The following is a 25,182-nucleotide window of genomic DNA, read 5'->3' as shown; positions in this document are numbered from 1 at the left end:
TCACAAGGTCCTGAGTCCAATCCCTGGTACCAAAAAAGAAAAAAAAAGTATTTTCCCGAATGATGTTTAAGACATTTTTCATATTCTCCCTGGATCAAGAAAAGTCTTATATATATCCATGTTTTTTTTTCCTTTATATGAAATGCATTCCTCCCTCTGCAAGTTTCTAAGATTTTCATTTAATTATCATGGTTCTAAAACTTAGTATGATTTTTTTTATCCTACTTATGTTTCAGGGGAGGTCTTTTTATTTAAAAGTTTATGATCTTTGTTTAGCTATATAAAATGCTCTTTTTCTAGACAGCTGTGGTGGTACACACCTGCCATCCCAGCACTTGGGAGACACTGGAGCAGGAGGAGGATCACCACAGGTTAGAGGCAAGACTGAACTGTGTAGCAAGATCTTGTCTCAAAAAATAAATAAATAGGTCTTTAAATGCTCTTTTTTACTAATTGACCTCTATTCTCTCTATTGTCTCATTCTGAATTGCCATTAGGTGTTCGTGTATGTCTTTTTTTTTTTTTAACAGTCTGTTTCAAATCACCCTTTGCCTCTCTTTTATAAGAACACAAGAGAATGTGCCCAGGTGATACAGGATGAACTTCACCTCTCAGCATTCCTAACAATGCTGTCTTTGTCATGTAAATTAATGTTCAAAATTCTGTCCAGTGACATAATAGTTACAGGTTCTAGGAATTAAGAAGCAAGACATTGGGAGAAGATATTTATTCCATGTACCACAGAAAGGTAATTATAGATGAAAAATTGTATACATACATCACTACACCTACTCCTTTTTGTGCTAGCATCGAATGGCTCGGTGGATTAGCTAAACTGGTTCTTGTGCTGAGTTCTACAGATATTCAGTCTATAATATAGGCCTTGTAACATTTAATTCTTACCTTTTGTGAGCATATGGAGAAATGAAATGAGACAGGAGATAGCCACTTTATGAAAGGTATCATAGGAAGAATATAGGGCCTGTATTTTACACTCTAGGTTCCAGAATAAGACTTTGGGGTTACAACTAGAGTCCTGCCACTTATTAACTTAGTGACCTTGCTCTTTTCATTTATAAAATAAAGCTACAATATCTATTTTACAAATTTGCTCATAATTAAATGAGATAATTCATGTTTAAATGACTGGCATTCTGCCTGGCTTATCCTAAGATTCATCCTCTTCTTCTCTGCTATAAAAAAGGTTTTGTACACATTATCTGTATGAACACAAGCTTAGATCAGCACTTTTCATTTCAAGCAAGAACGACAAACATAGATAATAACTATTTAAATAATTAATGCTGGAACAAACCATTTACTGATGCTATGCATGGGAAACAGGAATTCTCCACTGTGACCTAATTCACGTCCTTGGTCAGTATATGCTCCCTTCTTTGTTCCAGAGAAGATTGATAATATTGTGTAAAAATGGCCTTATCGGGTCCTGAAAGTGTAGACCAGTAAATTGTAGTTATTGCTGCTGAAGTTCTTATCATTTACTTGCATTCTACAAAACACCACTGGCAAAGTTACTATTCACAAAGAGCAAACAAGGATGTGTTTAGAGGACTAATAAATAACCTAAATTCATTCCATGGGACTTGTATTTCCTTTTTCATCTCTAGCTAAATGGTTCCATTCTTCATTTCTACAGACTGGTAACATCAAGCCTGTGGATTTAATTACCAGGTGGCCTTTTACCAATGACTTCTTGTATGACCACAGATTGAAACCCTGATGTCCAGCAGAAGCCTCATAAATGAAAGCCTTTGACCAAAAGGAAGGCTTGATGAGAAGCTGTTCTTAGTATTTAAAATAAGCCCTTACACTACTTCCCACTACTTAACTGGTGATCTTTCCCACAGATTCACTCTTTTTTTAATTAATTTTATTGGTACATTTAAAGTATGCAATATAATGGCATTCTTTGTTGGAAATTTGTACCTTCACATAATCACTCTTGGTTCTTATTTTTTCCCATCCCCCTGTCCTCCCTTCAACCCCTCCCTCCCTATCTGCAAAGAATTAGTTTCCATTACTTTTCATTTTCTCATATTAATTATATTCCCTTCTTTCCTTTCCCCTACCCCTCCTGTTTTCCCTTCCCCTTTGTCCCTTTTCTTCCTATTTTACATTGTCTATTATACCTTTTAGTCTTTATTCACACTTTCAGTTTCTCACCCTAGAGAAACTATTCAGTATTTGCACATGTGTGTCCTATTTATTTCACTTAAGAGTATAGCCTGTATTCTTCCTTTTGAGAGGAGAATGAGCAGTTCCCTGGGGAATCTTACAGGGCCATACATTCAGTCAAGTTCCATGACCCTCAAACACATGATGCCAGTCTGAGCTCACCTTTCACATTCATATTCTTTCTCTCTCTCCTCTCTTTCACTCCCTCCCCGCTCATCCGTTTCCTCTCCGGCTTCAACCTATAGAGCCTTAGCCTCTACCCGTTAGACTACTCAGTCAATAAACCATACTTGCTTCTGTGAGGGCTCTTTTGGAAGCTCCCATCAGATTCAAGGGGCAGCTGCTATTCCTTTTTCTGATGCCCCAAGTTCAGAGTAGGGAAAAGAAAAGGAGCAGGTGGAGATGGGGGTAAGTGAGTAGTAATGTTCTCACTTGAGAGTGTACACAATGAAGATGTTTTAAAACAACCTCGGCTCTTAGAATGCTTGTAGGATACACTGGATCTTCCTGATCACAACAGCTTGACCTGGCAGGTACTTTCTTCAGCTGACTAATGAAAGTATCCTTCAGTTTCTGAAAGGGAACAGCGACGCTCAACAACTAGGCCATGAACACCAAGAGGTCCGACTGGAGACTTTATTCAGGGGAACGGGGTTGGGGAGTGCTGGCCTATTTGTAGAGCTGATGACCAGAGACGTCCTTATTTGGGTGGGGTAGGCTGCCTTTAACCTATCACAAGCCATGTTGCCTTTTAAAGTCCTAGCTTTGCAGCAGCTCTAGGTTTCGATTCTATATGCTGATGTGGTCTTAAGGAAAAGGAAACTTAAGGCAGGGGTATAGGAGAAGAAGGACCCAGAAGTGTGGCCCATAATGGCGGCATCACAATTAATCCCTAACATTATCAAATCTCTAAAAGTTTCTGCACTCAGCAGGTCCCCCTTAGCTGCCATTTGCTGAGATGCTTCCTGTATCTTGACAGGTACATGCACTTTGGGGGAGGATATCTCCTTAAACAACACTGGGACAACATTCTTATGTTGGACTTTAATGCCATGCTAGTTCCCCAAGATTTTCTTATCTTTGACCCGCTGTTGAGATGAAATGCCTTACACATTTAGCTTTTGCTCTGCTTCTACTAGCAGCTTCAGATAACATCTCTCTGGTATGGGTTTTGGATCATCCCACATTTAGGAAAGAATCCACCCACCTCACTAGATCGCAAATTACAGAAGTACATGCTTACCATGCTCCTCACCCTCCTGCATGGGTTAGGAATCAGATATCTACACAAAGAAATTTGTGCAAAATCCTCTCCAGTCTCCAATCAGCATACCCTCATTTAGAATCAGTAAGTAAAGTTACTTACCCGCTTCCTTAAACTTGCTCACTTTGGACCATACTCTGTTATCTGCATACCTTAGTCGAAAGCTAGATAGGATGGTCTCATTTTAAACAATCTAATTTTTTGAAATTTTCAAAGGACTTTTATAAGGCAGGCTTCATATTTCTCTCTTTTGTCCTTCACAGCACCATTTTGTGCCTGCAAAAGTAAAATCTCGACACTATTGCTCCTAAATAAATATATATGTAATGACGAGGCTTAGTTTCAGGTCATGTAGGTAGATTTCTTTTTACATAAAAAGCAATAGTAATGTGTGCATTTTATAAGCAACAAGAGCATCACAGGAACAGGATAAAAATTACTAAAGCGGGTGTAAATAAATATTTGACTTGATTATGGAGTTGCACATTTTAAGGAGACATAAATCATGAAGCATTATGAAGAGCAAGTTAATTGTTCCTAATCCTAATTCTGAGAATAGAGAATTTAGAAAACTGATACCTTCTTTGCATAATTCAGCCACAAGGGAAGTGAGTGGTGTTGGTCCTAGCCTAATTCTCCAGCTGTACAACCTCTTTCTCCCAGAACATAGGGCTCCTTTCATGCCACTTGCTTTGTCTGCCCAGGTATAAGAAGTGTATCGATGCTCTATTGCTGTTATAACAAAGTGCCACAAAGTAGTGGCTTAAAACACAAATTTATTCTGTCCTGCAAATGTGGAAATCCAAAGCTCAAAATGAGTCTCACTGAATAAAAGTCAAGACTGCATACCCTTCTGGAGGCTCTGGGACATAATCCATTCTTTTGTATTTTCCAACTTCTAGAGGCTGCTTTGCATTTCTCATCTCATAGCTCAATCCATCTTTTTTCTTCTTTCTCACTGAGTTTATTGGTACATTTTAGGTATACAGTACAGTCACATTCATCATTGGGCTCTTGCACCTTTACATGACAGCTCTTGGTTCTCATTTTTTCCCCTTAACCCTGCCCTTCCTTTACGCCCTCCTCCCTTCCCTATTTACAAATACTTTATTTCCTTTTTTTCGTTTTCTCATATTTTTCTTTTCCCTTATTTCCCTTCCCCTACCCTTCCCACTTCCCCTTCGCCTTTAGCCCTTTTCTTCCTATTTCACATTTCAATTAGTACTAACAGTTCAAGTTTGCCTCATCTCAGGTAGTGCTGATCTCTGCTTGCATAGTCATATTTGCTTCCCTGACTCTCACTGACTTTTCTGTATGTGATTTCCAAGACTCAAGTGATTCCACATAATTCAAGATTTTCTCATCTTCAGGATAGCTATTAGCAACCTAAATGTCTCTTTTTATGCATAGGTTCCCACAGAGAATAAAAATTGGGACATTTTTGTGGTAGGTTATTATTCTGCCTGCCACACAAGTAATAATCTCAAACTGTACCAAAATCCCTGAATCTCTTTTTAACCTTACCTTCTAACACTATTTAAGAAACAGGTGCCTCTTACTCTAGCCTTTTTTTCTGGCCCTGGCATAATGGACAATATCTAACTAATAATTCCATGGTCTAATGGAACAGGTTTCTAGGCCTGTTTTTTCAGAGATGATATTATTAGAACACACATGCATGCTCATTTGTTTATTGTTCGTTTCTGCTTTCTGGCTCTAATAGCAGAGTGGAGTAGTTGTAACAGGTTGCATGGCCTGCAAAGTCTTAAACATTTATCATCTGGCCTTTTATAGAAAAAAAAAGTAGAGATTTTGTTTTTGCTTGTTATAGAGAGCTGTTCTCTTTTGAGTTATCTTTATTCCTAGGTTCCTATTCCTGCCCTCACTAGAAGCCAAGCATGTGAACCAAGATCTCTCCCCTCCAGGGTACTCTGAACTCCACTATTCACATCACCAGTCCTGCTAGGTTGCCACACACTGATCATTTTCTCAGCCTCAGTCTGATACTTTCAGAAACAGCAACTTCTTGAAGAGAAAAGCAGTGCCAAAATCAGGTCTGCTTCTCTCCCAGACCTTGTTTCCTACAAATCTATTCTATATTAATAGATCACCAAATGTCTAACTTTTCTAATTGTTCTCTGTAAGGGGATTGATCCAAGCAATCTGAGCCTCCATTATGAGAAGAATATTTTAGAAGTTCTTATTGCATTTTTGCTCCTCCAAGGCCTTGTAATAGTGCCTATATTCCTTTATGTCTTGTTCTATTGTCATTTATGTTTAGCTCATAATTTCTTTATGGCTTTTGTGCTCAGTCTCCTAGGCATGATGCTTTCTTGCTTTCTAATGAAAAAGATTTTATGAAATAGTCCAAATCCTGTATAATTATTTTCTCAAACTTGCCCTTGATTCTTCAGAGTAACATTCTCCCTGTTTTGCCCTGATTTTCTGAAAGTGGGATATAATTATGACTAGAAAAACATGAAAAAAAAACATTTTAATATGCTAATTTTGATCTTTCCTCTCATAAGAACATAAGGAAATTTCTTTCTTATTGTTAGCGCTTATTAGTTATAGAGAAGAGTGAGGTTTGTCTTGGCATAGTCATGCCTGCATATAACATACTTTGATCATTTCCCCTCTTACTATTTCCCTCTCTTCCCCAATTCCCTTTTTCTTCTCTAACAGTGAAGCCCTCATTTAATTTTGTTTCTTTCTTCATCTGTCTTCCAAGTCAATTCAACCTTGACAATAATTCAAAATGGACAATAAGTCGATCTCTTTTACATCCACTACTCAGTTTATATAAAGTATCCCCCAAAGATCTGTGTGTGGATGACCTGGTCCCCAACGAAGCAGTTTTCAAAGGTGATTGGTCCATGAAGACTCAACGTCAGCATTGGAGTGATTCACTAGTTGGATTCATAGTGGAATGGACCATCGGGAGGGAGTGGAAACTGTCCTGCTGTCAGGATATTCTTCCTTGCATCAGACCCAAAGCAACAGAGCCAGCCAATCATTGATTAAAACTTCTGAAACCATCAGCCAAAATCAATCTTTCCTCTTTTTGCATTGATTTTCCAGGTGTTTTGTCAAAGTGACAGAAAGCTGACTAACAGACGTAATATACTTCCTATCAGACTTAGTTTCTCATATCACCTTGAAATACTTTTATGTAATTATACTTCTGTTTAGGATGCTACTTAGCAATTGTGAATTAAAGGTCAGCATCTACCACCAGATACAATTCTGTAGAATTTAATCCTACAGTTATCCAGGGACTGGGTTCTTCTCATGATTCCCTGTCGCTGTTCATAAATATTCTATCAGGCTTTCCAAATGCAAAGGGATGGCATGCTTTAAGCAATGAACTACAAAGTGAAAACGAATAGCAGTGTACATGTTTGTCTGTACTAAACTTCATTTTCTTAAAATTACTGATTTGTGATTTGTGATCAAGGAATATGGTATCAGGGAATTTCTTCTTTTATAAGAAGTACTACTGAGTTACAAAATAAGCAATGAAGTAGCCATCTTAAATATTTGCCATTTTGTGCAACTCTACTCAGATGTTTGGGAGTCTTGTAGGTAAATAATATTATACAGCAGTAGATCTGAGTCCTTTCTCCTGTACCTGTAATTCTCTGACACTTGATGACACTAAGCAAAGTACATATCTCTGAGTTTCTCTCCTCTTCCTTAAAATGAGAATGATGATAATGATAAACTTAGCCAACTTCACTAGTTCATTGAGAGAATAAATGGCTAGAAAAGGTGGAAGAATTTTGCAAATTATTAAGCCCTGTGTAAGTCATACTTATTTTTGAAACTATTTCATAATGAAAAGTTAGAAAAAGTCTTTGCTAATGTTAAATCTGAATGGCTACCACTCCTGTAAATCTCTAATTATTCATTCATTCCAAAATCAACATAGAAAATCTATATTTTCTTTATTTTTATGACAGGAGTGTTCCAAGGCAGAGAATATTCTTTCTGTGAAGGATTAAGTTGCTTTAAACATCAGAGGTACTTTTTTTTTTTTTTTTTTTTTTTTTATTTTTTTCTACCAGAGATTGAACTCAGGACCTTGCACTTGCAAGGCCGGAGGCAGAACCACTGAGCTAAATCCCCAGCCCTAGAGGTACTTTTCAAACAAGTAAATGTATCCTGTCTTTCCCTAGGAATCTGTCAGATATCAGCTACTAGCAAATTGCTCAGCCTCAGATGCCTTAGATGCATTCCCTCAGTGATCAAGCAACTCGGAAGAAGTTCAGACCAGCGATTTGAGGTTAAAAAAAAATAATAACTTAAGAGCTAAGACCAGAAGAAATCAATTTCAGATTTTTATTTTCAGTTATAGTCAAAGGAATTTCATGCTAGGCATCATGGCATGTTCTTACTCCCCACACCCCTTACAGGAGAATTAGAAACATGAGCTTACTGCCGAAGGAAAAGACTCAACCCTGAGAATAGGGTTCATTGCTAGAAACAGAAGAAGATGCAGACTGCAGTGGGAGATCCACTCACTAGAACAGAAGACCTTTCTGGGTGTCTTTCAGAAGCATCACTGAAAAATCACTGGGGAATATCATCATTCCAGATGCAAGATTCCAATCATTTGCCTACACAGAAAAGGCGGGAGGATAATGCTTTTGCACTCGTGGTATCAAAACTGAGGAACATTGTTCACTGATATCGTCCTATAAAACTGTGAAATTCATAGTAAGTGAATAATTACTTTTAAATGTGAATTTATTTTTAATATTTTTAAATGTAGTATAACTTCATTATGTCAAAAATGTGAGAAATTTTCTTCAACTAGAAAGTTTTGTAAATGTACTCAGTTTTTACTAGTATGAATAATTGTAAATTTGCATAGCTGGAGTGTTACAGCAATGAAAATGATCAATAAAAGTGTATGACTACTATATTTTCTTTAAAATTTCATTTTCTACAGATGAAATGATTAATGCTATAAAATTTTAATTGGTATCCATTCTTATTTTTAATGTTTCTTGTTATTAGATGATTTTCTTGAGCATCCAAGAATACATGATAAAGATTTGAAATAGTAGAAAGTATAGAATATAATAAAGAAAAATTTATTATGTTCCTATCTAAAATAATATTATTTCATTTTTTAAAAACTTTTTCTTTGCATGCACCCTCCTACACATACCTTTCAAAAATTTGGTCAACTTGGAATTCAGTTTCATTTAATGATTTTGTCCTCTTTATTTAAATTTTGTGAACATTATTCATGTAATTAAGTATTCTTCCAAAACATATTTAGGTAGAACAAATCATCATCTGAATATAATATTTAATCAGCCCTCTATTATTGCACAGTTTAGTCATTTTCAATTTTTTCTGGTTATAAATAATGCTACGACTAGCATCCATGTCCTGAAATTTTTGTTAATATCTTTAATTTATTCCATTAGGTTACTTTGAACTACAATTATTAGGGAAAAATATAGGACCACTTCAAAAAAATCTTAATTCACATAACCAAGCTATTTTGCAGACAGATCCTATTAATTTTTATTCTCACAAAAGGACGTTAAAAATTTTTTAGCTAGCTCTGCCACTGTGTTTAGCTTAAACATTTTTAAGGTGTTCATTTATTAATTGATGGGTGAAATGTACTATTATCTTGAAACATTAATAAAGATAAGCATTTTTCTGTGAATGTTTTATCTTTTGAAATGTCTGCTTATTTTCTTTGAACATTTCTTCTATTATTTGTTGCTATTTTATTCTTTTGTTGGGCTTCAGACATGTACAAACCTTAAGCACAATTAACATTTTCTACTGTTTTGGACCTAATGTGGAGTTTCCAATGTCAATAGTAGTTCGATACTTAGGTACAAAATATTCTGGTTATTTAAAGATTTTTTAAATTACTTAAATCTATGTAGTATCAAGTTGAAATCAAATTGTTTTCAATATCCTTTTTTGAACATTTTGTTCTTCCTTTTTTATAATATTTACTATAGATATAGTAAATTACATAAGGTGAAATTTTTCAGGACTAACTCTGCTGTCCCTTGATGATCTATGTATTACACAAATGCTACACTATTGTAAAACTGTAATTCTATAATATACTTTATTAGTGATTAGAGCAAGTTATTCCCGTAGTAGACATTCTGAAACTAGATTTTAAAATTATATTTCAAGGACCAGGGATTTTGCTCAGTGGTTCCACTACCTGCTTCACAAGCGCAAGGGCCCCGAGTTCGATCCCCTGTACCAAAAATAAATAAAATAAAATTATATTTCAAGACATAATTACCATAAATCTACAAATTAATTATGAAAAATGGTTGCTTTAAGATAAATTGTTTGGATCTGCCCTTACACTCTGCAGATGGAACCAGCCCCTGCACAAAGAGACAGGACACACCCTACGCACCACCAACAGGGCCCACCCCTGTGTGGCATTCACAGCTGGACTCAGCCACCCAGCAATTCCAAGTCCAGTCTATGTTTTGTTTCCCCTTGCTACGGGGAAGGAGAGGTGCCACCCAACTGACAGACCTAATAATGGATAGGATCAATGCTCAAGGAGACAAGGAAAGCCTCAGAGAGTCAGCAGCTCTAGGAAGAAATAATGGACCAGACCAGCAGCACTACCTCCAGGAAAAGCCACAGCTATTGCAAACTGAAAACAATGTGGGGGTTATACTCCAAAAGTGATTCCTTCCTGGCAGGATGGAGTTGGAGAAGAAACCCAGTACAAAATATACAATATTGTCAGATAATTTTTAACCCAGTGTCATTTTAAGATGGAGTTAAGACTGAGCCACAGAAAACTACAGTAAAAGTCCTGTCAGGGTTTCCACTGTTACCTTCCCACAGTGACTGGATCAGAGATAGCCCCAGCAGACAGTCACAGAGATGGTTCAGGCTAAACATGGACTCCATGAGAAATCTAAGCTCAGGCCAGAAAGGACATAGGTCCTGCCCTTTGTAGTGAGAAATAAAGTCTTATAAGAGTGGCCTTCAGAGATTGTTGGATCTAAAAGTGCTGAGATTAAGTCCAGCAGTGCTTGAATGCCCAGAAAATTGTTTATATCCAGAAGAGTTCAGTGATCTGGTTGCTTTCCCCATCTATCAGTGTGACCGCTTACATGCCTTACCTTGGATGACTGTCACTATCTGTAGTATATAGACATAGGGGCTTCTATGGGGTGGGTTATACCTCAAAAATCTACAGGCCTTAAAGCTATTCAGAGAAAATTGTGATTTTCTGAATGCCAAGACTGCAGATTCTGGAAAGAGACCACTCATTCGAAAACACAGAGGCTTTTCTTTTTTTTATTGGACTCAATTTCTTTTCTCTTTTATTTGTCTTTTTTGGGAAGAGGGGTCTGATTTTGTCTTTTCCTTTTTTCTTTCCATTTCTCTTTTTTATTTTTTTCTTTCTGCTTTTCGTTTCTTTTTTTCTTTTAAATTTTCTGCTACTTTTATGTAACACTTTTAATATCCTTTTAGTCCTTGTTAGGATAATGCCCTTGCTAGGATCACTTTCTCTCCTCCTTCTTATCTTCCATTAATTAGTTTTTCAAATTCTAATTTTTTTCATTTCTGGTTTTCTATCCTTTCAGTATTACTAGTTACTAGCATAACCACTAAGCTTAATAAATCTTTAGATAGTTACTAAAAACTATGCTAACTGTTGAATATTGTTCTATTGTTAGTGGAGGTTTGGTTGCTACATTTAGCAATTTTTATTCCATGCCAATATTTTGTATCTCATGATGTTTATACTATAATTATAGATCAGTTTTCTGTGGTTAAGTATGGTAAGCTACTGGTTCTTAGGATATGACAATATCCACGTTATCTGTGATCCTATTATTCTTACTGATTTCACTGCTTTTGCCAAGGTGTCATTGCTGTTGACACTAATTGGTTTTATCTTTATGCCAACATCAGGCTTTCATCTGTGTTATTAACAATATTGTGGGGGGCAATTCCAGGAGAACTGGATGCTGGGTCAAATATACTGCAGATTCTCCTCTCAAATGAACAAAGCTGGTTGTATCTTGGGACAAAGACAGAAGCCTATAGCTTGCTACAACCAGAATGCACTACTGAAAAACAGATATTATCTAAAGAGATTTCCATACTAGTAACAAAATCTATTTTCAACCTGCAAACCTTAGCACAAAATGAAACAAGAAAAAGATAGAATTGTGGGAAAATAAGAAAATGACTCCAAAAACTTCCAACTCTTCTAAAGCTGATCCATAGGGCACCAAGAGGGAGGAGCCAATTAATTAAAAGGATGACAGTGGAGGTTAAAAATCAGATTGATAACATGTTCAACAAGCTCAAACAAAAAATAATTAAAGAGATAGTATACTTTAAAAACAAAACAATATCAAGAAACTAGCTGAGTTGAAAAAAATGACACAAAATAGGAATGACCAGTTTAGCAGAGATCATTTAAACAGTACATTTAAAAAAGGATTAAAAAGCTGCTAGATGAAGCAAGAAAGAATAATCCAAGATTAATTTTAATTAGCAAAAACTCAGAAGTCAGCATAAATGACATAAAAAACAAGTATACAGAAATAATAGTAGAGAACTTTCCAAATATGGGGAAGGAATCTAACATACAGATAAGTGACGCACTCACAACCCCAAATAGCCAGAATCAGAAGAGAAAGTCTCCATGAGAAAGCATAGGCAAAAGCCCAGAAGTCCAACACAAGGAATGAAACTTAAAAGCTGTCAGAAAAAAGCAACAAATCACATACAAAGATAAACCTATTAGAATTACAGCAGATTTCTCAACACAAACATTAAAGCCCAGAACACATTGAAGTGAAATGTTTCAAGACCTAAAATAAAACAACTTCCAACCCAGACTTTTATATCCTGCAAAACTATCTTTCAAAGTTGAAGAAATAGTCTTTACATGACAAAGAGTACCTTAAGAAATTTATAACAAACCCAGCATTCCAAAAACTTCTCAAGAATACCCTAGAAATAGACTATGAAGATAACAATGCCAAAAAGTCTAATAAAATGAATATAATAGGCAAAGTGAGCAGTTCAGTAGAAAAAGGAAACTGCAAGAGGAAAATAATGTAATGGGAGAAATACCTTGCAATAACTTGCAATAATAACTGATTCTGAATGTTCTAAATTCCCCAATCAAAATATACACATGGCAGGATGGAACAAGAAACAAATTCTAATGGTATGTTTTAGATTTCTTTCTCTCATTGAGTTTAATGGTATGTTTTATACAAGAGATGCATATACCCCCAAAAAGTCATAGACTAAAATGGAAAACAGTATTCCATGCAATGTAAACCAGAAAATAGATAGTAATAGCTATCCTATTTTTAGATAAAGTTGACTTCAAGCCAAAACTAATCAGAACAGGCTAAAAGGGCACTATGTATTGGTTAAGGAAGTAATTCAGCAAGAATAGATGACAGTTACAAACATATATGCACCAAACACCAGGTACCTAACCTCATAAAAAACATTATGAGACAAAAAGATTAGAAAAATATCAACACAGTTATTTGGCTAAGATCAAGTGTAAATATCAACATAACTATAATAGGGGACCTCAATATCCCACTGTAACAAAGAGATCACCTAGAGAAAAAAATCACCAAATAAATATTAGAATTGAACCAAACCTTCAAATAAAGGGACCTAATACATATATAGAGTATTATACCCAACAGTAACAGAATACACATTCTTCTCAGCAGCACATGAAATTTTCTCCAGAATGAACCAATATTCTTAAGCAAATGCAAAAGAATTGAAATTATCTCATGCATATTATCAGATCACAGTACAATGAACCTAGAAATCAATCACAAAAATACCATGCAAACACATGGAAATTAAGCAATACGCTCTTAAAGAATTAATGAGTCATAAAAGAAATCAAGGAAGAAATTAGTTCCTAGAATCAAAATATAATGCCAGTGCAACATACCAGAATCTACTGAACTTGGTAAAGTATCCTAAGAGAAAAGTTTATAGCTGTGGATGCCCTCTCCCATCAGAAAACCAGAAAGCTCAATAAATAATCTAATGATGCACCTAAAAGTCCTAGAAAAACAAGAATAAACCAAATCCAAAGTTAGTGCAAGGAAGGAAATCATAAAGATCAGAGCAGAAATTAATGAACCTGAGACTAAAAATCAATACAAAGAACCAATATTCATGTATATGAGTATTATGTATGAATCATTGTCTACATTTTTTCAAACAAAATATTGATGTTTTATCTTTCTCCTTCAGAAAGATAAAGAAATCTCAAATGAAGATTTATCAAGTCCTTATAGACATTTATGGAGAATCCAGTGATGTCTGCAGAGGGATTTGAACAAACTTCCTGGACTTTATTTATTTATTTAATTTTATTTATTTATTTATTTATTTTTGGTATCAGAGATCGATACCAAAAGATACCAGAGATCGATCTTTTATATTCTCAGATCCTTGGGCATGTGAGGCATGCGGTGGAACCACTGAGCTAAATCCCCAGCCCTGAACTTTAAATAATACATCCCCACAAAAGGAATATCTTGGGTTCATGTAAAGCATTCTTGAGATTGAAGCATCTGATTTTTTTCCATTTTGAATATTTTAACTACGATCTGTTTGTGTCAGGAAATGTGGAAATGTGTACATATATATATATATATATATATATGCATGAAAATTTTTAATTAACAAAACCTGCTGAAAACAAATTATACGTCCACTTTCAATTTATCTTCCCTGAGGCCTCAAGTTTTAAAATATTATTTATGTTCATACTGATCAGATTTTAATATTTTAATGTTGAGCATAGAGGTGGGAAAACAGCTTAAGATAATTGTGAAGTTAATTGTTGAGTGAATTAGTAGATGGCAGACACTGTACAAAAGAAGCTTCAAAGAAAATAATAGAGATGTTGGAGTGAATAAGTCACTGAAGAGTCTATCTCTATTTTTTTTCTTTTATATTCTCTATCATGGGGTATTTGAATTGCTGGCTTATATAATAGCTATTATAGTTACTGCTCTTAAACCTCAAACTTATGTGAAGTGGAGGGAAAATAACTAGTATACCTTCTGAAGAAGCCTTGATCTAGCAAAATTAAATCTAAGCAGCTTCATTCTTAGGGATATATAATGTATGAAATTGTTTCCTTCTTATCAATATGGAGCCAAGAGAACTTGATAAGTTCTTGCCATAGCCATCTTTAACCCTTGCCAGTCTCAAGAAACTGGATGCCCTTTAAAATGTGAGCTTCAGAGAATTATTTCGTTTTAGTCCCTTTCCAGGTTTTGTGGACATTTTCCCTATCAGAGGACAATACAGGCCTACCTGGTCTTGAAACCATTTTAGATAAATTGCTGGTCCTTCTCATCTTTTGTCATTGTTGAGAGCTGAGATTCTCTCCTGGCATCTATTTCACACCAAGGCTGAGATAAAATCTAGAAGTAGTGCTTTTCCTAGATGGACTATTTAATTTTCTGTACATAAAAAACAAAATAAAGAAAAAGGGAGAGGGAGAGAGAGAGAGAGAGAGAGAGAGAGAGAGAGAGAGAGACTTCAGTTAGATCCAGTTCCTCTTGAAGACCAACATAATTTTGCCCTTAAATTCCATGAGAAAAACATAAATTCCCTTCACATGAATTACTGTATCTCTGAAAATTTTGACTTAGTTGGACCCTGTCTCAAAATAAAAAAAATAAAAAGTGGTCTGGGGCTAGGAATATAGATCACTTCTAAGATTTCAGTTTCAATCCCCAGTCCAAAAATAAAAAAAAGTTGACTAAAACACTAGCCAGACAAATTCATTCCATATCTATTTATGAGACCCCAGCTACAATTCTAAAATTCTCTTATGCGAACATTAGCTCTACGAATATTCTGGTTTCCCCAAGAAAACTCGCCCCAAAATTGCTTTCCTGAGAGAAACGAACAAGCAAATATCCACTAACATATACTTCCTATTAAATTTACACATTGATATTGGGTGTTACGTATTAGTATGTGACTAGTTCAAGTCTCCTTCAGGCTATTACTCTTAGAAGTACAGCTTTAACTTCTACTTGAATTTTATACAGCAGGACAAGTTTATCATGGCATTGTGATTCTTCTCAAATTTAATGCAACCAAAGCAATGCATGCAAGTGTTGTCCTTAGAACAATATTTGGCCTACCATTAAATGTAATTGAATTTTCCTGAATCTTATCTTGGACACAAAATAAAGACAAATTTGAGTATCTAACTTTCAGATTTTAAAGATAGAACTTGTAAAGCATAGAATGAAGTCATTCAAGTCATCTATTCATTAAGGTGCCTTCTTAGAAGTCCCCTGCTCTGCCTCATATTAAGGACAGTCCTCAATGCACCTGTGAAATTTTCCAATAAGGGCAGTGTGGGAAGATGAAACTTACAGTGAGAAATTGCAAATGGCTGCCACAAGTGTCACCAATCCTCACTTCTGATTCTCTAACCAGCCTTGATCATGGATCCCAACAATCTCATTGACCAGAGACTCAGTTTTCAACACAGTACACCATACGGCCACTTCTAATTAATCAGAGTTGGCATCAAGATTAAAGAGTATTTTTGATAATAGCCTAGGACAAAGATCAGTAAACAATTTTTGTAAAAGGCCAGATAATAAATCATTTTTTGTGTTGTAAGCCATAAAACCTGTACTGTAGCTACTCAACTCTGCCTCCGAAAACAGCTGTAGATAACATGTCTGCATTCCAACAAAACCGCATTTACAAATACAGGCAGGAGGAAGCCTAAAATTTGTCAACCCTAGGCCTAAGGTCTCTTATAAAATTGAGGGAAGTCACCATAATAGCAAATCTTCTGGACTCATTTTAAGAGTTTGCAAAAGAGGTATTTTAACAGGCCAGTAAAGTGGGGATGAAAAATGCATCGGAGACTCAAGAAGTCCCTTTAATGAAAACCAGCTGAATCTGTTTTTTCTCTCAGTTGTCAGAAATTGAAGAGTTCCAGGTACTCTTTTTTTTTCTCTCAGGCCTCAGCTGATTGAGGGGCTCTCTTGATTGTTGCTATTTACATGATAATATTAAAATGTACCAGCTGATGCTTCCCTACCCAGATGACTTACAAGAAGTCTTGTTATGCTAGACACTGCAACTCTGATCATAGTCTCAGCACTCCCCGTAACCATGTTGTGAAATGAGGGATAGATAAGCAAATACTAAAACTTCCACCCTTCCTGAGAGAATCTCATACTGAGTCCAATGTTATTTTTTCTTAAATAGGAAGAAATATGAATAGTTGAGTTTATAGCATCAAGCAAGTCATTTCTTGATGACACAGTCTTCTGAGCCACAGTCTTCACCCACAAAATAGAGATAGTAAAAACTTCCTTATCTACTTAATAAAGTTGTATTAGACTTAAAGGATACCTTTTCAAAGGCCTGTGTGTGTCAAAAAACCAACAATATCCATCTAATGAAAAGAGAATTTTGTTTCTTGGAAAAAATCCAGATTTGGCAATATTCCCAAAGAATTTTGAAAATATTTGCTTCAGAACAATCTACATTTCTGTCATATGTATATATATCAGTTGATATATGTATATGTGTATATATATATATATATATATATCAGTTGATGACAAATCCATTTTCAGTGTCAAAATCCATAGCAACAGCTTTTTCCAAGGTTTCTTAATTCCCCCAGTTTCCCTACCCTACAAGCCCTGTTTCTGCCTTTGTAAGGTAACATTTACAAATATCTCCTTTCCTTCCTCATGGAGGTATAAAAAGGAACACAAGCACCAATACACAGGCAAGTATTCTAAAGTTGAAAAATCCATACAAAGTCTAGGAAACTGTTCAAACTTCAGTCCTATAAGTTAAATAAGAAACTAATTTCCTTGCAAACATTTGTCTCAAAATGATTTCTGCAATTAAAACAAAAAATAGATTACTTACCTTATTGCCTTTGCTTTTCCTCCCAATTGTGGTTCTTCCGCCTCTTCCTAATCATGATCTCTGCAGTTTAACAAGTGTTTCTACTGTTGGCTCATAAACTAACAAGCTCTCTAACTTTACTATACAAAACAGAGTATACATCATTACAAAGCACATTGTGTTTTCTTTTTGCAGAGCATGATGGTTACAGTCTGTTGTCAAAAGCTGGCAGTATACTTGACCCAACTCTCTGCTCAGATGTTGGGGCCTTTCATTGCACAGCACCCTTAGTGGTAAATCCAGGATCCTACTCTTTTTGTTCAGGGGGATTACAAGTGTCCTCTACTGTTGAAGTAGAGGATTATCCTGGGAAATTAAACAGGCCAGGTGAAGTGTTGAGGCACAGGCAACCTCACTCCTGCTGGAGGATCAGTGGCTATGAGAAAGGAGCTAATGCAACACCTCAGCAGGAGCCATCACTCAAACTATGATGGACTGTCTGCTGGTGAGACTCATGCCTCATCATGATTCCCAAGCATGAAGCCTCCTGGCCTCCTCCCCACTTTCCCCTCTCCTTCTACTCCCAAGTTGGAGTCATCTGACTGTCACCTATCTTTAATTTCTGCTGTGTATGGATTAATTTTATACACTGTTCCACTGGCCCTTAACCTTTTACATTAGCTCTCCTGTTTATTGGGAAAATTGCCCACCACCCACTACTTAAAGGAGCAGTGGTCTATTTGGCTCATAGTTTCAGAGAATTCAGTCCATGGTGGTTGGCTCCAATGAAAGAACTTCATGGTTTTTGAGTGTTTTGTTTTGTTTTGTTTGGGGGTGGGGGCACCGGGGATTCAATTGGGCCCTTGTGCTGGTGAGACAGGTGGTGAAACCATTGTGCCAAATCCTGAGCCCCAAGAACATCATGGTTGAAGGGTATGGCATTACAAAGCTACTTAGTTCATAGTGGCCAGAAAGAAAAAATCAGGGACCATATAGAGTACCCAAGGTCACACCCCCATGTCCCACCCAAACAAATACGAAAGTGTGCTTTACTCATCCCCTAGGCAGCTCTCAAGCCAATAAAGTTGACAGACACAGTTAATCATCCCACCTTTCTACTTCTAAAAGGACTTCTTCCTCTGCAATAGGCTGTGTCTTGCTATCAAACTTTACATACAACAAAAAATTTATCTTTCATATTCTTCTCTCTATTGAGTTGAAAAAGCCAAGTTTGTACCATAAAAATTAAACAGTTTCTCTTTTATTACAATTTAACCAATCTCAGTCACTAGCTAAAGTAGAAAAAGATGATAAATGGGACCCAAGTACACAGGCATATTCCAAAGGGTCATCTCCTCACATTCGCCCCCATGTTCTGGAGTCTTTTCTAATAGGCGAGAGGGACAACTGAGCTGACAGGCATCTCAGTTCCACCCTTTCTGCTCAGGGAGCTGCCTGCCAACTGTGCAGCTTCTGCCCATTTATAAGGGGATAAGGAGAGGGCCAGGACACTCACTGGCAAAGAGCCACTTGCTCCATTACACAATGTGTCACATTAAGCATTAAGCAGAACATTGCTGTGAGGTACTGTTTTTCTGAAGTCATGTCAATGTGCTAATGGAAGTCATAATAAAACACAGACCATATATATGTTTCTTCTGGAATTAATGAGAGGGCACAGTTCCAAAGTAGGCTAAGTGATAGATATAAAGACCACACACACACACACACACACACACACACACACACACAGAATTACTTTATCATGGAAAGATTTTAACTCTACGGAATTATAATAGCCTTGCCTTCTCTTTTAAAAACATGTAGCTTTTCTAATTTACTTACTACTCTTAGTAGTAAACATCTTCCTATTTTACTTATGAAGAAATTGAAGCTTGGAAAGATTAATTGAGGCTTGGAGAGATTAATTACTTGTCCACAGAGACAGTTGGAGGTTAGGGTTTACCTGATTCCAAGTTGTATATCAGAGTCCACCACAGAGCTGGTTAAAAATGTAGATGCCCATTCGCCTTCAGTGGTTGCTGTTAACCAAGTCCTGAATGCAAGTCTCGGTGCAGTGCTACCTCGTTGCAGAGCACTGCTCTTGGGATCTTATGACTGCAACATTTGCTTTCCTGTCCTCAGTTTGCATACTTTTTACACAGAGATGAGAAAGGGTTGAATATGTCTTCCTCATATTGTTACTCTGAGGACTAAATATGTCTGCATATATACATGGACTACTCAGAATGGCGTCTTGACTTGGTAACACAGTTGTTATTATTAATGACCCAATACACCACTGATCAGGTCCTCTGTTACGCATCGCATCGGGCAGTGTAATCTGTGAGCTACCATTTCAAATTTAAGAATTACTGTGTTTCTATCTTTTAACTTTGGAAGAATTCATGGAAATATATGTCTAGTCACATACAGAAATGTCAGGGTGTTCTTGTCTTTTCTACATTGCAAGTCTTAAATAAAAACATTATAGGAAATAAAAACATCATAGGAATTATCCATAAGACACATGAAGTATACACATCAACTGTGCTATAGCATGACATCTTGTAGAATACCTTTTCACTCTACTGTGAGATGTAAATCAACAACTCAAATGTAATGAGTAAGTTCTTAAATTTTAAGTCTTATACGTATTTGTGGCAGGTGGGTAATTTTTTTCAAACTATAAATTAAAATTCAAGCTGCTGGTTACATGAGAAAATATTGGTACAATATTTACAATATTGCTAATTCCTTCACCAAGTAAGCTATACCACATTGTATTTATTGTACACTATGCGTAATAAATATATACTTTATTCACAAAGCATTGCCCTCTCTACCAAACTATTTCCTCATTCAAGGTTGTCAAAAGCATGTATGTCTTGAATTTCTAAAATAAAAATGGTAAAAAATAAATAAATAAAATAAGAATGGTCCAGATAATCTTTCATGCTCACTGTCAATAGACATTCTTCAGTGATTTAGCAAGAAATTTATAAATGGGGGAAAAACAACACCTTTTAATTACATTTAGTTTCGAATTCTTTTGAAGGAAGAACTGAAGAAAAAATAAACTCTATGCATTTAAAATATACACTTATTTATAATTTTATCAAAGCCATATTGTTACAGTGGACTGTTGTACACTGGTTCAATAGAAGGAATTTACAGGCATCTTTTACACAGTGTGAAAGTGGATGCCATTAATTTGTGAGTAGGCACTGTTTAATCTATTGCCTGGCACTAGCAACATTAGGATATTACAATTGGGAAAGGTCAATCATATTAGTGAATAGAGAGATACATAGCCAACAGATCTGTGTTGTCTTTTGACATAAATGAAATACAACACGTGCACTTTGTGTGTCTCCTTTCAATTTAAGAGAGTGTTAGAGGGATGTTTTCTTCTCTGTTTATCTTGTGTATAATTCAATATTGCTTAGGATTAGAGCATTCCAGTGTGGGTTTCTGTGTATTGAGGATTTGTAGGATTTATTTGGATTTCAAATTTCAGTTATATACTGGGTGTTGCAGACTTAAAAACAGCATAGTGAATGGTGAGACTAGTGCAAAACATTTCTGAAAATTAAAGACCATTATTGTCATAAAAAAGCCATATTGAATACCACCAGTATCTCTACCTCTGGAATGTGAGACTAGCAAAACATTTCTGAAAATTAAAGACCATTATTGTCATAAAAAAGCCATATTGAATACCACCAGTATCTCTACCTCTGGAAATAGTCATGACCACAAAAGTCAAGGTTAACCCAGGACTGTGTCCAGTAAACATACTCATTTTCAGAGTCTAAGAACTTCTCCCAACTACAATTGTTACTACATTTTGTTACACTCTGCTTGATTTTTTTTTTTTTGAGATGGGTTATTCTAAATCACTAAATTGTCTGGTCTGGGCTCGAACTTTGTGATCCTTCTGCCTCAACCTCTTAGACAGCTGGGATTACAGGCATGCACTGCTACTCTTGGCTTCTACTTGATTTTTAAACGACATCAATGTAATGTACTTCATAAAGGAATGTGATGCATCTTTGATAATTTGGTTTATAGCATGGATATTAAATACCATCAAAATGTTAAACAACTTGCTTTTTATATTTACATGGAAACATTTAAACTTTTATTGAAAAACAATCCTTGTTGCCTAAAATGGCTTTTGCTATTCTAGGTCTCTTATAGTTCCAAATGAATTTTTGGATTCTTTTTTCTAGTTCTGTGAAATATAGTGCTATAATTTCAATTGGCATTGCATGGAACATATATAGCAGTTTTGGTAGTATGGCCATTTTCACTATGTTGATTCTTCCTACCCAGGAGCAGGGGATATCTTTCCATTTTCTTATATCCTCTTCAATTTCTTTTTTCAGAGTGCTGTAGTTTTCAGTGTAGAGATCTTTTGCTTCTTTTGTTAGATTGATTCCTAGATACTTCATTTTTTTGGATGCTAGTGTAAAAGGAATTTTTTCCCTTATTTCTCTCTCCGTGAGTCTGTTATTTGTGTATAAGAAGGCTATTGATTTTTGGGTGTTCACCTTGTATCCAGATACTCTACTGAATCTGTCAATTAAGTCTAGAAGTCTTTTGGTAGAGTTTTTTGGGTCTTTAATGAGTGTGTCATATCATCAGCAAATAATGACAGTTTAACTTCTTCCTTTCCTATCTTTATTACTTTAATTTCTTTCTCTTGTCTAATTGCTGTGGCTAATGTTTCCAGCACTATATTGAAGAGGAGTGGTGATAATGGGCATCCTTGTCTTGTTCCTGATTTTAACATAAAGGTTTTCAGTTTTTGGCCATTTAATATGATGTTGGCTGTTGATTTTTCATAGATAGCCTTTATTAAATTGAGGTATAGACCATCTATTCCAATTTTTTGCATAAGTGTAGTATTCTGAACAAGGAAAGGAAGAAAGCATGTCAATAACAGAAATGCCTACATAAACATGAGAATTGTGAATTTGTTTATGAACTACTGTTTATGCATTATTTCCAGGAATAATGGTTCTCCATTCACTGAAGATCTTAGAACTTACAAAAGAATATGGATGCTAACTGAACTCCTCCACACTTGGAAAATGCTTCCCTGATAAGCAGCATCATATTTTAAATTTTGTCACATGTGCTAAAGTCTGATTTCTATAGCTTATGTATTAGATTAAATAACCTGTATAGACCATAAAATTGTGGAGATCTAAACCATGACTCAGGTAAATGCTAGTTCATATCATGACAATAATAAACTGCTGAGGAAGTTCTTAGAAGGCTTAGATACAGTATTTGAAAAGTGAACTGTAACAATGAATGATACTTATCTAATGAAATTTTATAAATTAATTTATAATGGCATTTACAGGCATAAATTGTTATAATGGAACACCATATGGTATGAAATCAATTTTGCATATGAACACTGCGTGCTTGTGAGTTTGCAAAGGGTTGAGTATCTTAAAGATGAATATGAAATCATCTTAACATCGAGATGCTCACCATCCAGTCATGAGGTGTACATCAATAGTTATTATTCTATTTGGAAGCCTTTAATATACAGGTCTGTGCAAATTACTATGTGTGAAAGAAATGTGGGGTGGCTAATTCCTTGAGACAGCCAGTGCAGCTTCACAAAAGAGACAACATCCTGAATGTGGGTTTGAAGACTGCAAACAAGTTCGCCAAGTGGAAAAGTGAAAAGAGGTGTTTCAGAAAGACAGAAGATCAACTGAAAACTAGAAGAGCAGAAGAAGCTTGAAGAATTGCAAGTGTTTTCCCAAGGTTGTCAGGGATGGTTTGGTGGTTGGGAGATGGAAACAGACAAGGCTGTAAATACATTGGGAGAGATTACAGGGCTTGGCATTGCAGACCAAGGTATGTATGCTGCATTTCACCTTGCGGAGGAACAAAAACAAAAGGAAAAGAACCCCCCTCAAAAAAGGACTGGAGGGTTCTAGCCAGAAAAGCCACAGATTTGTTTTAACCGTATTACTTTAAAAAACAAACATATTACTTCAACAGCCACACTCCTTGATGAGGACACTTGGTAGTTACGATTCCCTTGGCACTTGGTACCATGAAAGTTATTTCCTCAGTGAATACACAATGGAGTTTATCATTATCCAAACAAGTGTGGCCTAGAGTTGACTTGTCTTAATATTACATGTGATTGCCCTGATATATCTGCATACCTGGGTGCATAAGCTTTGTCTAACTCTTATCCATGAATTAAGGCATCAATTAAAAATGATTAGCATACACTCATGATGAACTATGTGCTATAATGGTATAATAGATTCTAGAGGTATAGAGGAAACAAAACAAAATCCCTGATAAATTTTCCAGTATTGTTTAATTTATTCATACATTCAATGACCCTGCTATGTTTTGAATGTGCTCCCTCCAAAACTCATGTTTAAGTTTAATTACTGTTTAATTCCTTCATGTGTGGAACTAGTGCCATTATAAAAGGATGAATTGAATTCCCCCCCCACACCACACACACACACACACACACACACACACACACACACACACCTGAGCATTTAGCCTTTCTTTTCTCCATAGACTCAAGATGTAAGGCACCATCTTGGAATTGGAATCACCAGAACTCCTGGTATCTTTACCTTATATTTCCCAGACCCAGACCTATTAGCCAACAAATTCCCATTCTTTTTTTTTATTCATTAGGTTTATTGGTTTAAATTTTAAGTATACAATATGATGGCATCCATCACTGGGAATTTATACATTTGCATGATATATCTTGGTTTTTTCCCCATTCCCTTGCAAATTTCCATTCTTTATAAATGACCTAGTCCCAAAACAGCACAAAACAGACTGTGACCGACTATGTTAAATATCTGCGGGTCTGATAGGTGCTAGTTACTGTTTCAGGATGCCCTCCAATACGGAAACAGGCAATTTAATTACTGAATGGTATGTGCTATGATAAGGTAAATGCAGTGAAGCAGGAAGACAGTGTATCAGTTCTGTGGAACAATCTGAGTATTTTCTAGTAGTGGTAATTTCTGAAGCAGAGGACAGATAGAAGCTACCAAGAGAACTGGAAAGGAAAAGTTGTGTCCCAAGGCCTCAGAGCAAAGGAAGGAGTATTTTTAGTCTGAAGTGGGAAGGACTGTGGTGCATCCCTTGATCTTCATTGGAGGAAGCTAACGTGGCTGGAGACTGTATACTCAAAGGCAAGGAAGATAGATCTCGAAGTAAGCAGGGTACAAACTGTGAAGAGCCTTATATTTTCCATGCTTGAATGTGACTGATCATGTAGACATATTGGCAAATCAAACAGATGTGAAAGTTTGTCTCTGAAAACTGCAAACCAATGACAGTAATAGTACGTGGTCAGATGGCGTTATAAAAGATGACTTTGGGTTCCAGTGGAGCCTGTCAAGAAGGAGCTAGGTAGGAGAAAAGTGGAGAAGGCCAGTAGCAGAGAGGCTTGTCCTGTGTATAGATATATTACAGCAGTAGTAGGGTGTCTGCTGCATATTAAGTGTTCAGTAAACACAAGCATGGAGTAGGAAGGGCCAAAGGTAACCCTATTGTTGACTGTACAGGCCACCTATCCAAATGCATTCACAGAAGGCAACTGTAAGTTTCTAATAATCAGCCTATGAAGTTAAACCTTTACAATGTTTTCTTAAAGCCCTAGCCTAGGTGCTTTCCATTCCCAAACCCTGCTAGTAGATGTTACCTCAGGGACTTATCAGTATCAGAATATTAATCAAACTAGCTTTTTTTTT

General features: G+C 36.0%; 1 long non-coding RNA gene across 1 annotated transcript; it reads left to right on the top strand.

The window, feature by feature from the left end:
* The first annotated feature begins 695 nt into the window (after nucleotides 1-695).
* LOC104855492 lies at nucleotides 696-7,952 on the top strand. Its single transcript, XR_778418.1, has 3 exons — nucleotides 696-748; nucleotides 7,639-7,745; nucleotides 7,876-7,952. It is a non-coding gene; the product is annotated as an uncharacterized LOC104855492 (long non-coding RNA).
* Nucleotides 7,953-25,182: the final 17,230 nt, after the last annotated feature.

Source organism: Fukomys damarensis, unplaced genomic scaffold (genome assembly GCF_012274545.1).
Source record: "Fukomys damarensis isolate Sample0158 unplaced genomic scaffold, DMR_v1.0_HiC HiC_scaffold_36, whole genome shotgun sequence".
NCBI classification, from domain to species: domain Eukaryota; kingdom Metazoa; phylum Chordata; class Mammalia; order Rodentia; family Bathyergidae; genus Fukomys; species Fukomys damarensis.
Note: the sequence above shows the minus strand (reverse complement) of the source record. Positions and strands in the feature narration are given on the sequence as shown.